This window comes from Kogia breviceps, chromosome 1 (assembly GCF_026419965.1).
Source record: "Kogia breviceps isolate mKogBre1 chromosome 1, mKogBre1 haplotype 1, whole genome shotgun sequence".
Taxonomy (NCBI): Eukaryota; Metazoa; Chordata; class Mammalia; order Artiodactyla; family Physeteridae; genus Kogia; species Kogia breviceps.
This window is the reverse complement of record NC_081310.1, coordinates 42,047,160-42,060,618: the sequence shown is the minus strand read 5'-3', so window position 1 is coordinate 42,060,618 and position 13,459 is coordinate 42,047,160. Positions and strand designations below refer to the sequence as shown.

The 13,459-nt window shown below is 50.4% G+C and overlaps 1 non-coding gene across 1 annotated transcript; it reads left to right on the top strand.

The window, feature by feature from the left end:
- Window positions 1-4,620: 4,620 nt before the first annotated feature.
- TRNAD-AUC (transfer RNA aspartic acid (anticodon AUC)) lies at window positions 4,621-4,694 on the top strand. The gene has a single exon. It is a non-coding gene; the product is annotated as a tRNA-Asp (tRNA).
- The last annotated feature ends 8,765 nt before the right edge of the window (window positions 4,695-13,459 follow it).

Below are 13,459 nucleotides of genomic sequence, written 5' to 3'. Positions count from 1 at the left end.
CAGAATGCCCCCTTCCTGATCCAAGCACAGTTTTCCCCAATGCCTACCACCACCCCCTGCCCCAAGTGGGAATGAGGGTTTTAAAAATAAAATCTCTGTCTAGCTGTTGCTCTCTCCCAGAGGAATATAGCCCGATTGGGATATTGCTGGACCGTATCCTGGGGTTTATCTCAGACCTTTGGAATTCTACAAGCAGGGAGGGAGAAGCCTCCAGGGACTGGATTCCTGACAGGGCCTCTCCCTCTCTCCACTCAGCTGATCAGCAGCAGTCTCCACTGCTGGATGCTGCCCACTTCCGGGCAGGTGAGAAAGAGTCTTGGCTGTCAGCTTTGGGGAGCTGCAGAAAGAAGGGCTGGTCCCTGTCATCACCACCGAGCCTCTCCAGTAGCAATTCTCTTAGGGGACTGGTATAAAATAGGCCTGTTGATATTTGTTGGTAGATCTACTTATTTTATATAATCAAGTTTTCTGGGACCTGGTCACACGAAGTCTCTGTGTGTAAGCCACATCCCTAACTTACGGGATGAAGGTGAGAGCAGCATCCCCTTTTCGCCCGTTCTAGGCACCAAGTCAGCCCTGATCCCAGCCCTCTGCTTTCTCCCCGGGCTTTCAGGACTGGGCTTCTGTCAGGCTGCTCCAGCCCAATCATGCCCCTAGATGCCAAGGCAAGGCTCCTTTTCAGTTTTTCTAGAACCCAGAGCTGTGCCAAAGCTATGTGCTCCTACCTGCTTGTTCTTCAACTCCTTTGACCTCTCAAGTCTTGGGGCAGGGCAGCTGCTGGCAACTTGCTTTCTGTTTCCTCTCTGCTCGAAGCACTGAAGTTGTCTCTGAGGGCAGGATTTCCTTAGGCTACTCCCCACACTTGATGCCTTTCCTGAATCCAGGACACCACCCATTAAGAGTCTTTCTCCAAATTGATCCACAAGTGCATGTCTCTTTCCTTCTAACCAGTCACAGCATCATCCTGCATCTTTGGGGCATAGATACTTTCTTCAGTGCTGTAGTTGTTTTGTTTTTAGGTCTCTGCGGGGTCTTTCTAAGATTCCCCTCCCTCCATCCTCTTCCGATGACACTCACATTTATTGTTTGCCTGGGGAAGGGTCTGAGGCACGGGGAAGAGCTGTGATTGGGAATGCTACCACCAGCTAAGAAGGAGCAGAGTTGGATTTCTTGACCTTGAGACTTGCAGTCTCCAGAAACTCTGCCCCCCAAGGATCAAGCCACAGCTGTGATTGCTGGTGGTCCAATCCTGGTGCCTCACCAGACCCCAGATTCCAGCATAATAGCAGGAGTATCCATCTTAGAAACAGGAGCAGCCACTGAAAACCAGCTTGGCTTGGACCAGATGGGGGAAAGGAGAGGCAAAGTCAGTGTAGCCCAAATGTGGGCTACACAGATCCCCCTCCTCCTTTGCCAGAACTCCCAGTGCCGCTTTCTAGAACAGGAAATGGATCCCCAGGCCTCCTCCAACGCAGAAGTCCCAAAGTGCTCCTTTGCTTTTTCTTTCCTCTCTAGGCTTTGATTGATTAATAGAAACTTTTTACAGTGAGTTAACAGAAGTGGGAGTGGGGAGTAGTTATAACCCACTGGAATCATGCAACAGAGGTGAAGGGCAGCAAGTGAGCTGGAGATCGTGAAGAGAGACTGGGGTGGGAACAGTCATGGAGGGGGGGGGAATCGCCCTGGAGTCATGTTCTCCCACAGCAGGTAGGCCATGGACTGAGGGAATCCAGGGCAGGAGCGCCCCTCCCACTTTCTTCCAAGTTTTTAGTTTTGGTTTGGAAAAGGGTAAAAGTACCTTGATATCTGCATTTATCAGCATGAGGCTCTCTCTCTCCCTCCCTCTCTCTCTCTCTCTTTGAACTTAGAGTACATGGGACGCTATGCTGAGGTCGTTATTATTCTGTGATTTCTGTGGTTTTCTCCCCACACTTCACTCCCTCTTCAAATTGTCTTTTAAAAGGCGCTCCTGGGCTTCCCTGGTGGCGCAGTGGTTGAGAGTCCACCTGCCGGTGCAGGGGACGTGGGTTCGTGCCCCGGTCCGGGAGGATCCCACATGCCGCAGAGCGGCTGGACCCGTGACCCATGGCCGCTGAGCCTGCACGTCTGGAGCCCTGTGAAGGCGCTCCTAGTCTGCACTGCTGAGAGCAGCTGTAAAGATTCAGTGTGTGGACGATTCCAGCGCGTGGGCCGGCGCAGCTGTCTGCTTCTCAACCTTTTAGTCACCTCAGCATGAGGTATCTGGCCTCCTAACATGGAGTTTGCCGCTCCCTAAGGCTCCTGAGCTCCTCTATGAGAGGGGGAGACAGAGAGGGGAGGGTTCTCCTATGGATCAGTCGGGAAAGAGGAAACAAGTTCCAGAGAGTGAGTGGGGCATCTTGCCTGGGCAGGTGAGAACCCAAGCAGAGGCAGTGTTGGAATTCACCCTGGACTGGGATCCCTTCTGAGCCAGGGACTTGTAGGCCAGAATCTGAAAATGTGACTCACTACTTGGAGAGTCATTCATCTTTCTTGGTTTCTATCTGTAGTAAAAAAAAAAAAAAAAGTATCCACTTGCCTCACGATTATGATTTGAAGATAAATTAGTGTTTGTAAAGCAAAGCCCGAAGATATAAACAACTCAGCAGCCCTGGGTTCCATCAATTAAGTGTTTACAGGAACACCCAGAAGGAACTCATCAGTAGGGAATACAAATATGCAAACAACAGGATCCTGGCCCTCAAGTTGGGTTACATTCCAGATGAGATGCAAAAACAACACAGAAACCCCCCCCCAGAAAATCTGACCATAGGTAAGTGTGATTTAGCCCCTTGCTCCTCAAAGTATGGTCCTTAAACCAGCAGCATGGGTCATTTGGGAGTCTACCAGAAATGCAAAATCTCAGGCCCCACCCCAGACCTACTGAATCTGCATTTAACAAGATCCCCAGGTGATCTGCACGCACATTAACTAAAAAGCAGTTATTTCCACTGATGGGGGCGGTGGTGGCAGGGGGTCAGGTGATGTCTAGCTTGAACTTCTCACCTTGAGGTCACTCAAGCCTGGCTCCGCCTGGCCATTCCTTTCCTCATACACTGCCTCCTGCCACGTGGGACTCGCTGCAGGCTTCTGTGCCTTTTCATATGCTGCTCTCCAGGGGGAGCATGGCTGAGTTTAGGGGTGATCCTTAAAGCTGACAGCACAGAGAAACTGCAGGCAAGAGAGAAGCGCAGAAGCTAAGGACCTAGTGAAGGGGAAGCATGAAGTTAGGGGCTGGAGTAGGAAGAAAGCTCTGTCAGCAGGATCACAGTTTGTGGAAAGGTGGGAATCAGGCTTCTACACGGGGAGATGGGCAACATAAAAGTCACGGGAAACAGGAACATTGAACTAAACATGGTCATTGGTGAATTTTGAGAGAGGTTCAGGTAGAAGATGGGAGAGAAAACTTGATCATAAAGGGAGTGGAAGGAAGGATGTGGAGGCTCCCGCTGTAGCTTCCTCCCCAAGAAATTTGGCGCAAGAGGCAAAAGAGCACCAGGATGATGGCTAGAGAGGATATGGCATCAATTGAAAGGGCCTGTTGAGGTGAATGGGGTTTGAATATATAAACTACTATGTAAGTGTCTCTTATCAGAAGGAATAAACAACTTTCTTTTCCTTCTCCTGTCAAATAAAAGACTGGAGATGCTAATAAATCACTCCAGGGACCTTGTTAGTATCAGCTGCCTGCATTTTCTTCCTCACTCTCAGCCCAAGAAGACTCTTGGAGCTTCAACCCCAGCCTACCAGATGGCAAGGTAACAAAGTGCAAGAGGATCCCCGAGGATAAAGGATCACTCCCCCAAACCCTAGCACCTGCCAGCTACTAATCTAAAGATGTATATTTCTAATGCTTCCTCCTCTTTATATTTTAGGAGTTTAAAACATCAGAATGCAGGCATGTGCTCTGAGGAAAGCAGGATTGGGGGTTTTGTCAGCAGAAAACACACACACACACACACACACACACACACACACACACGTCCGTTCTCATTTGGAAAGCCAGTTATGAATGAGCATGGTTTCCTGGGTAAGAAATTTGCCTTTCCTTCCCTCCCAAGCAAGTCTGACCTCATCTGTCATTCTCGGTGTTATGGAGGATTAGTCTGAGACTGAGAACAGGTTGAGACATGCCCAACAAAGAGGCCCTGGATGCTGAGAAGAGGGAGGGAAGCTGAGCAGTTTTAGGTCTCTTAAAGCAACTGATGAGAGGTTAAGGAGATAAGGGTAGGAGTGGGAGAGGAGAGAGGGGTGGACGGATGGTGAAGGCAGGAGCGACAGATGTCTGTGATGATTTCAAGAGAAACACAAGACTAAAATAAACTCAAGAGTCAGAAAACAGGAAGAATGTGAGAAGGAGAAAAAAGGTAATGAACTGAGAACTGCTGTGTATTTGATAAAACATAGTGCCCTCCAGATGGAGAAACAGCATTATCCCCCAGCAAAGTCCTCTGGAACATGTGGGAAATGCAAAAGAATTAATAGCTCTACTTGGTGTGGGATCATTTTGTGCTAAAGCTGGAGGAGAGATTTACCAAGCAACACCATTCCTGAGCCTTCATCACAATTTTTGAAAGGAAAAAAAGAAAAAAAAAAAGTAATTCCCTGGTGGTCCAGTGGTTAGGACTCTGCACTATCACTGCTGAGGGCCCAGGGTTCAATCCCAGGTTAGGGAACTAAGATACCACAAGCTGCGCAGCTTGGTAAAAAAAAAAAAAAAAGACAAGATAAGGCCCTAGCTTGTTAGGCTTTCCATGCCTAGACCACCAAGAGACAAAAGCAACGCAGAGCTCAAAAGTCCTCCGGTCGGTTTGCTTTCTGTCCTAATTAGAGGAAGCTATTTCTAAAAACAACAGGTCATCTCCTCTATCAGATTCCCGCGCAGCCCTCTTCCCACTGCTACCTGCATCCAGTGACTTCTCATGACTTTGGTCTGCTTCCCGGTCTGCTTCCTCTATTCAAGTTCCTTCTCCAGCACCAGGGCTGCAGACCTTGGCCTCACCTCATCCCGCCTCCCCCTCTTAAACACATCCAAATGTCTTGCTCAAGCTTCTAGCCCTACCTCCACCATGACGCTCATAGCCTTCGTCATTCTTGACTTCCAGCCCTTACTACTTCAGTAGTTCTCCCCTTTCCCTCAACCTCCCTCCCCCCAGCACTACTGAATAACGAATGGATTACTCAGCTTACAATATAGTTTTCAGATATTATCAGCCTCTGACTCAAAAACCTCTAATGACTTCCCATCTTCTCTATGAGCTCCTCTGGCTGCTGGGCAGCCTTTCATCCAACTGTCATTTAGTGTCTACTCTGTGCCGGGCTCTAGGTACAAAGATGAGTAAGGAACTTGATGTTTACAGGGGAGAGGGATGGAAAACTCATTATAATTCAGACTTCATATTGTGGTGATAAGGGGGTATTGATGAGGGGTGCTTAACTCAGAGTATCAGGGAAGGGTTCCTGGGAGGTGGAAGTTATTTCTGTGCTGAGTTCCCTAAGGCAAATTGGAGTTAGCCAAGTGGTGAGTAAGAGGAAAAGCATTCCAGGCAGCTAGAACTGCCTGTGCAAAGGCCCTGAGGCCAGAGAGCCGGTAGTATCTGGACATCACAAATGCTTCATTCCTGTTGGTGCCTGAGCGTGGAGTGGGAATGGCTTGTGGATTAGAAGAGGTCAGACTACAAAAGGCTAGAGTGCCATGTTAGGAGCTTTGGTTTCATCTTGGAAGATGTGGGGGAGCCAACAAGGACGGCTTTTAAGTAGGGGTGGGACCCAATCAGATTTGCGTTTAGATCCATCACCAGCTATAGTGTGGAGACAAGACGGGGAGTGGAAGAAGAGGAAAACCTGGAGGCAGGGTGAGGCAGGGCCAGTTACAGGGCCGTTCAAAAATTCAGGTGAGAAATGATGGGACTATTAGCTGCAGTGGCCCTTCTCCTGGGCACATATTATACGTTGCCTTGTATTGTCACTTAGGTACATGTTTTTTTTTTAACCTCCTGAAATTCTTTCCTTCTCATAAATTCTTTGAAGATAAGTGCAGGACCTTAATCTTATCTATGTAGAGGCCTTTCAGTACCAGGATCTGAACTGATATCAGCTGAACCAGAGAAAGTGGAAAAAATAATAATAATAATGGGGACTAGCCCAGCAGCAGTAGGCAGGGGGTAGCTCACAGCCAAACAGAGAAAGGAATGTGAGGTTTCTTTCACTCAGGCCCCACACTTCCTGCAGCCCATCTGGGCTCCCACTCTGGTTTCTGAGAAGAAAATTCTGAGTCACCTCTTTCTTTCTAAATTCTCTTCCCCCAAAGGGTTTGAAAGCTGTAGGGGTATTGGAGCAGGGAAGGTAGCAGCACCCTCTGATTCTTTCTCCTTTTCCCGATATAGACAAAGAGCAGTGGTGTTGACAATGGCCAGACCAAGAAGAATGTAGCCAGAACAGAGCCCTCTGCCTCTGAGCCCTGGGACCTTGCTTCCACTGAGGGTGGAATATCACTTGGAAAGTAGGCAGAGGGTGGTGACATTAGCCTTGAGAAGCTGGGGAGGGGTGGGGTGCTTGAGAGAAGGCAGACATCCTCTCACAGAGCGAGTAGAATCAAATTCTTTCGGGCCGCTTCTCTGGTTACCAGGCTGTCTTGTAGGTAATTGCTTGCTAACTCACATCCAGATCTTAGAGGCCCATCGTACCCTTGATGCTCTGGGAGTTGTGGTTTTACCGACCCCCCCTTCTCCCCTCACCTTCTCCACTGTACTGAACCCGCTGGGAAAGAACAAAGACCAGAGTTCAAGTTCTAATGAGATCTCCAGTGAGGCAGAGGTGATAGTTGTCATTTCGTCCCAGGCAGAGAGATGTTGAAATCCCAGAACCAGCCCTTAAATTGGCTGTTGGCCTGGTGTGCGGAATAAGCACCCTGGGGAGGTGGGCAGACCTGCGGAACCCAGTTTCTGGGAGAGGGGCTGGGAGTGCATATAGCCCGACTGGGTTCATTTCTTCCCCAACCTACAGTCTCTCCCCCAGAGAGGGCATTTGAGTGCTGAGATTTAATGAGTCCCTGAAAGTCAGATATCACAAGTCATACTTGTGATAAACACAAGTATGCAATTTGTAAAGAAAACAGTAGAAGGTAAGTGAATCCTTGTATCCAACTGGTAAGAACTTGGACTAATGCTCCCAAAACAGAGCAGACAGATGTTAGTCCCTTCATTAACTACGGTCCTTTTCTGCATTTCTATTGTGAGAGATGATCGATCCTGTATTCGTTTAAGTAAGACTCTGTGCCTCTGGAAACCAGCCATTCTATATAAATATTGAAACTTGCTAGTAAAAGGCATAGGTATGCAATTCATATCTTCTCTTAATTAAAGCACATTATCACTTATTTACAAGTGGTTAGGGCTGTAATAAACTAACTCTTAGGAGACCCCCCCCCAGCTCAAACAATCAAACGAAGATAATTTACTATAGAATGTCAATATGAACCTAATTGAAGAGTTTACTGCTGCATCTCCTTAGGAATATTAGGTCCCTTAAGGACTGCCTTGATCTCTGTTCAAGTTCAGTTCTCTCTTTTGGCCAGGGCCCTAGGGAGGCAATCAGAGTCCTTGGGCAGGAGGAAGAGGAACAGTATCTTCAATGGCCTGTGGAGTATCTCTGCCTCTTCCTTCCCTCCACTATACTCTGCTCCAAGCTGTACTTGTGGTTCCCTGAAAAGCCATGTTTCCCCAGGATTCCTCTGCCTGCAACACTTTCCCCAAAAACCTGCTGGGCCAATTATCCTTGTAGATGCTTTTCCTTGCTGTAATGATTTGTTTACATGTTCCTCTTCCTGACCAGACTGTGCCCTTCCCATCTCTAAATCACATTCATCTTTCTAGTCCCATAATCCAGATCAGAACCTAGCACATGGTAAGTACTTAGCATTAGTTGACTAGATGTTGTCTGGGGAGACTCAAGTGTTGGTTTGGCCCATTCACAATCCGTGTGACTTTCAGCAAGTCACTTAATCATTCTGAGTTTTAGCTCTTTCATTTAAAAATAAATCCTGCCAATTCCAACTCACACAGTTAGGAATTAAAAATGAGACAACTGTGGAAGTGCTGAACAAAATGCCAGGTGGCAGAGGTGGTAGGAAGGGTGTTCAGCTCCAAGCAAAGACATATTTGTCTTAGTCTGCTCATGCTGCCATAACAAAATGCTGCGGACTGGGTGGCTTAAACAACAGAAATTTATTTTCTCATAGTTTTGGAGGATGGAAGTCTGAGATTAGTGTGCCAGCATGGTTGGGTTCCAGTGAGGGCTCTCTTCCTGGCTTGCAGACGGCTGCCTTCTCATTATATACACACTCTGGTGATGGGGAGATCTCTCTTTTCCTTCTTCATATAAGGCTACAATCCTTATGAACTCAATTTTAATTACCTCCTAAATACCCTATCTCCAGATGCACATTGGGAGGTAGGGCTTCAACATATGAATGCAGGGGCTGGGAGCGCAATTCAGTCCATAGTAATATTAAAGGAGAGTCAACAGCACATAGAGCCCTTCAGTCCTGCCCCCATCCCCCACCCCACCCCCCCAACCGCTTGCACATCTGGCACCTCTCTGAGTTCATGCACCCTCTTGTCTTGTTCTCTGGACAACAGATTGTCTTTCTGGTCCTGGGTCAACATTTATTCTTTTATAACTCCCTTTTCTGGGCTTGGGTTTTGGTGCTTACACTTGGAGTGTGTAGTAGTTGAAGCTATCTTATAGGCTAAGATGTAAAAAGGAAGTCATCAGGCATTTTGATGCCAAACTGAGCCAAGGATACAGGAGTGGCCCTGGAAGAACAACTGAATTTCTTCCCCGATTCAGAGGTGACTGGAAAGAGGCTGTCTGTGTCTTACTAGTATATCTGGAGAAATAACCAGTAAGGTCTTGGGAAGGTACTTTGTAGCTACAGTATATGAATCACGACTTGTATACCAGTCCCAGTAACTAAAGCATTTATGTGGAATATCCTATGGCTTACGAAGAATACTTCATATTATCTCATTGTCACACTAATCATTTCTCAGACAAGGAAATTTAGGCCTAAATGGCCCAGCAAGTCTCATGCCTAGGTCCTCTGACTGTACATCCCCTAACTCTTTCGATCATACCAAAGTAACCCCACCATACCACTTCAAAGAAATCACAGGGCTTTAAGAATCAGCGAAGCTAACTCTTTATGCTCCTCCACTCTGACCATGGATAGCTGGAAACTTATTTGCCCCATATGAATCCTTTCTTCTGCTTTGGAATTTTATCCGACTTGAAGTAAAAAATGTTTGGAATGAGGTAACATTGTTAGAGTTAAAGACTTTACAAAGGCAGAGTATTAATTATTTTATTAGGTTCCTTTGATTTGGGGCCAAATTTCAAGGGGCCCTGAACACTTTCTTAAGTTTATTTCCTTGGGATGCCCTGCCCACCCGGGACAACTGAATGACGGAGGCACTACTGTATCTGGTTTTAATCATATCCCTTAATAAACGTTAATTTAGTTCAGAACATTTTATGTGCCAGGGGCTCTGCCCTGCAGGAACTCACCTTCCAAGATGTCAGGGGTAGACTCTGCCCCTGCAGAGGGATGGTGGAAGTGAAACTCTCTGGTCTGCCCCTTTCTTTCCTCCACCCCTCCCTTCCCCCATTTGGTCGGTCAAAGTCTCAGTTCTGACCCAATCACCCTGGAAACGGAGACACTCTTTTGGGGATCCACAACACTCCCTGCACACCACACCAGCAAACCAAAGCGCGAGGGTCACGCACGGTGTAAATCTTCCTCGGGGAGGGGAGGGGAGGGGAGGGGAGGGGTGGGCGCGTCAATCCCACCGAGGAGCTACAAGGACTTTTCACAGGTGCAGTGCACTTGGGGAGGGGCTCCCTGGAACGCACGACCCCAGCGCCCGAGGGCGATTCCCCCTCCAGCCCAGTGCCCCCTCGGCCCACACTTCGCGGTTTTTCCCGGCCCCCGGCCGTCGGGCGGGAGAGAGCTTTATTTTTCCGGCCCCCTTTCCACGGGGCTGCGCAGGCCGGAGACCCTCCGCCGAGGCCTCCACCCATCCCCGGAGGAAGGGTGGGGAGATTCGGGGAGGATTTCGAGGGGCGGAAGGTCAGGCAGGGCCGGAGGAGGCTCCGAGGAGACAACGCGGTCAGCGGGGTGCTCCCGCAGGCTCAGCCGCCGCGGAGCTTCCTCCCCTGCTCCCCCCTTTCCGGGAGGGCAGGCGGCGGGGAGAGAAGGTTTCCTGCGCCGGCTCCCGTGGCGCCTGAGGCCCGGACCCTCAACGGCCCCGCCCGAGAGCTGGCCGGGCCTGGGCCTGGGCCGGGGCGTCTGCGGGAGCCCGGGCCTAGCGCGCGGCGCCGCAGGCCGGAGGGAAGGGACCGGCCGAGCGGCGTTAGCAGTTGCGCCCCGCCTCCTCCCTCCCCTCCCCTCCCCTCCCCTCCCCTCCCCTCCCCTCCCCCTCCCTCCCCTCCCCTCCCCTCCCCCTCCCTCCCCTCCCCTCCCCTCCCCCTCCCTCCCCTCCCCTCCCCCCTCCCTCCCCTCCCCTCCCCCTCCCTCCCCTCCCCTCCCCTCCCCCTCCCTCCCCTCCCCTCCCCCCTCCCTCCCCTCCCCTCCCCCTCCCTCCCCTCCCCTCCCCCTCCCTCCCCCTCCCCTCCCTCCCCCTCCCTCCCCCTCCCCTCCCTCCCCCTCCCCCTCCCCCTCCCCCCTCCCCCTCCCCTTCCCCTCCCTCTCCCGTCCCTCCCACCGTGCGCGGCGGCCGCTGTTGCCAAGGTTACGGGGGGAGCGCCCAGGTGGGAGGGAGTCGGCCTGGGCGCTGGCCGGCGGACCTGCGCAGCGGGCCGGGCGGGGCGGGCCTGGGCGGCGGGGGCGGGAGTCGCTGCCTGGTCGCCATGGGAACGGCGCAGCTATTTCCAACCCGCGGGTGGTGCCAGTGGCGCGGTGCCAGGGTGCGAGGGTATTGCAGGACAGCGGCAATCTGCTGCGGCCTGGGACTTGACAATGCGCCCCTTCTGTAGCGCGGGGCCCGCCCCTCGCGCGTCGCGCCTCCTCCCCGACGCTCCTCGGCGGGGAGCCCGGCCCCGGCGCTCCCGGCTGCACGTGCTGACCCCGCTGTCTCCCTTGCCAGACAAAGCGGGACCCTCCCGGGAGAATTTCCTTGGCGCCCCCCTTCACTCGATGGACCCTTTGATTTCCTCCCTTTCTCGTCTTCATCCCTCATTCGTCCTACCCCTCACAGCTGCCTCCTGGAGTGCCTTCTCTTTTGTGCTCGCCAGCTCAAGTTTGGCCCTCACTCCAGAGCTTTGCCTTAAAAGACTCCATTTGACCTTGCCCCTCCCGCACTCTGTCATCTCCTTTGCTAACTTAATGCTTTTGTTATGAGGGCGACTGCTCTGTCTTAACCTTTTCTGTTGTCCGCTGGCTCCACTACCTAACACAGCCTACTTTCTGTCCTCAGCCTTTTCAAGACTTCCAGAAAGCCTGTTGACATCTCTGCTTCTTTCCCAGTTTCCTTTCTGCTTTTACTCTCAAGAGGACTGTGGACAGCAGAAGGGAGATTGCAAATAGGTAACTAGATTGAGCCCCCTTTGTATCTCGCTGACACCACCCTTTTTTCTGCGACCTGAAATCGCGTTACTTCGGTATCATGGGTGACGCTCTGGTGGGAGTGTGGGAGTTATGCTGCTGCCGCCGCAATGACCCGTCTCTTTGATTGTAAGCTTAAGTAAAGGAAACTTCTGGGAACTGGCCAAAGACCCTTGAAATGCAACTTGAGGAGTAAACGTCTCTGCTTGGTCACTCTTTGCTTCAGGTTATACATCAACTGCCTCTTCCCACCTTTAGACTCCCTTCACCCCGTCCACGCCCCCGCCCCCCTCAACATAGCATTGTTCATCCTTTTGGCACCAGCCCTAGAAGAGGAAAGGGCAGGTCCTCCTCCCCAGGAAGGAAGGTGGGGCAGAGTAGCTCCTGCAGGAAGGGAAGGAAAAAGGAGGGAAGGAAGGAAGTGGCTAACAGAAGAAGGTGGAATCCGGTGGGAGGGCTTTGCATTGTTTTAACTCCTTTCCTTTTTAGTTCTGCAAAATCAAGCCCAAGGTCATCCCAGAATCAAGGTTCTGCTGCCATCTCCCAGAACCCTAGCTGGGACTGCCTTCCTGAACCTGAAGGGGACCATCAGAAGCTTTGGGGAACATATTAAAGGGAGGTGGGCAGAGTTCAATGTATGCTGCAGATTCTAAGTACTAACATTTTTTGTGTATCCATCTCCTTTTGTTTCTTTTCTGTCCAACAAAGTCAGCTTTTGTGTGTGTGTGTGTGTGTGTGTGTGTGTGGTACATGGGCCTCTCACTGCTGTGGACCCTCCCCTTGCGGAGCACAGTCTCCAGATGCACAGGCCCAGCTGCCATGGCTCACGGGCCCAGCCGCTCCGCGGCACTTGGGATCCTCCCAGACCGGGGCACGAACCCGCGTCCCCTGCATTGGCAGGCAGACTCTCAACCACTGCGCCACCAGGGAAGCCCCAAAGTCAGCTTTTATTTTGCTATTTGTCCCATTAAAAAGTCCCAGGGTAGAACTATGCCTCAGGTGAGAAAAATGTATCTAACATTTTTCTGAGGATCTTCTACCTGTGAATCTGCTCTTATAGTCTGTAATACTTCACGTCTACTATACCTGGGGCTTTATAGTTTATAAAGGTCTGCCACTTAACTCTACCTCATCTCAACCATTATTATTACCCCTACTTGGTCCCTTTCACCCACTAACTTTATAACTCAGCCTTTCAGGGAATAAATATTCATCAGTATTGCGCCCTAATATCCCCTCCTCTCTTTATCTGGCCAAGGCCCAAATTGCAGGCTCCAGGAACACAGGTAAGGAAGAGCCTTGGTCCATTTTAGGCCTGTGGTCCAGTAACAGTTATAAACTAAAAGAGATTTGTCATGTGACTATTATTTACATAGTGTATCTTTGCATCTCCATTCACTTAACATCCAGATGCCTAGAAAACTTCCAGCCAGTTTTTTGGCTCTATAGGCATCTTGTTCTTTGAAAGCCTCAGAGTGAAAACAATTGATTTGTGTTTTGGAAGAGCTCGTCTGAAACCTAATCCAAAGTTATCCTGCTGTTTTCTTGCCATCTTCTGGATTAGTTAACAGTGTCCTGAACCCTGAGCAGAATGCAGAGGGGGTAGGGTTTTGTCTTTCTCAGTCTGAGAAAGCCCATCCTTGCTCTCTCTGTTAAGCATATCCTTCTGAGGGGAAAGTATTATCAATAACATTTCGATTGCCTGGGATGGGGCTGAGGGTCAGGAACAGAGCCTAACAACCGAGGATCCGTTTGTGTTTCTTCTGGTTTTGAGTTGCTGTCTCCTTGGTGGAGGAAGCTATGAAGAGGGGTGGCGGCCTGGCTATATGGAGTTGAGAC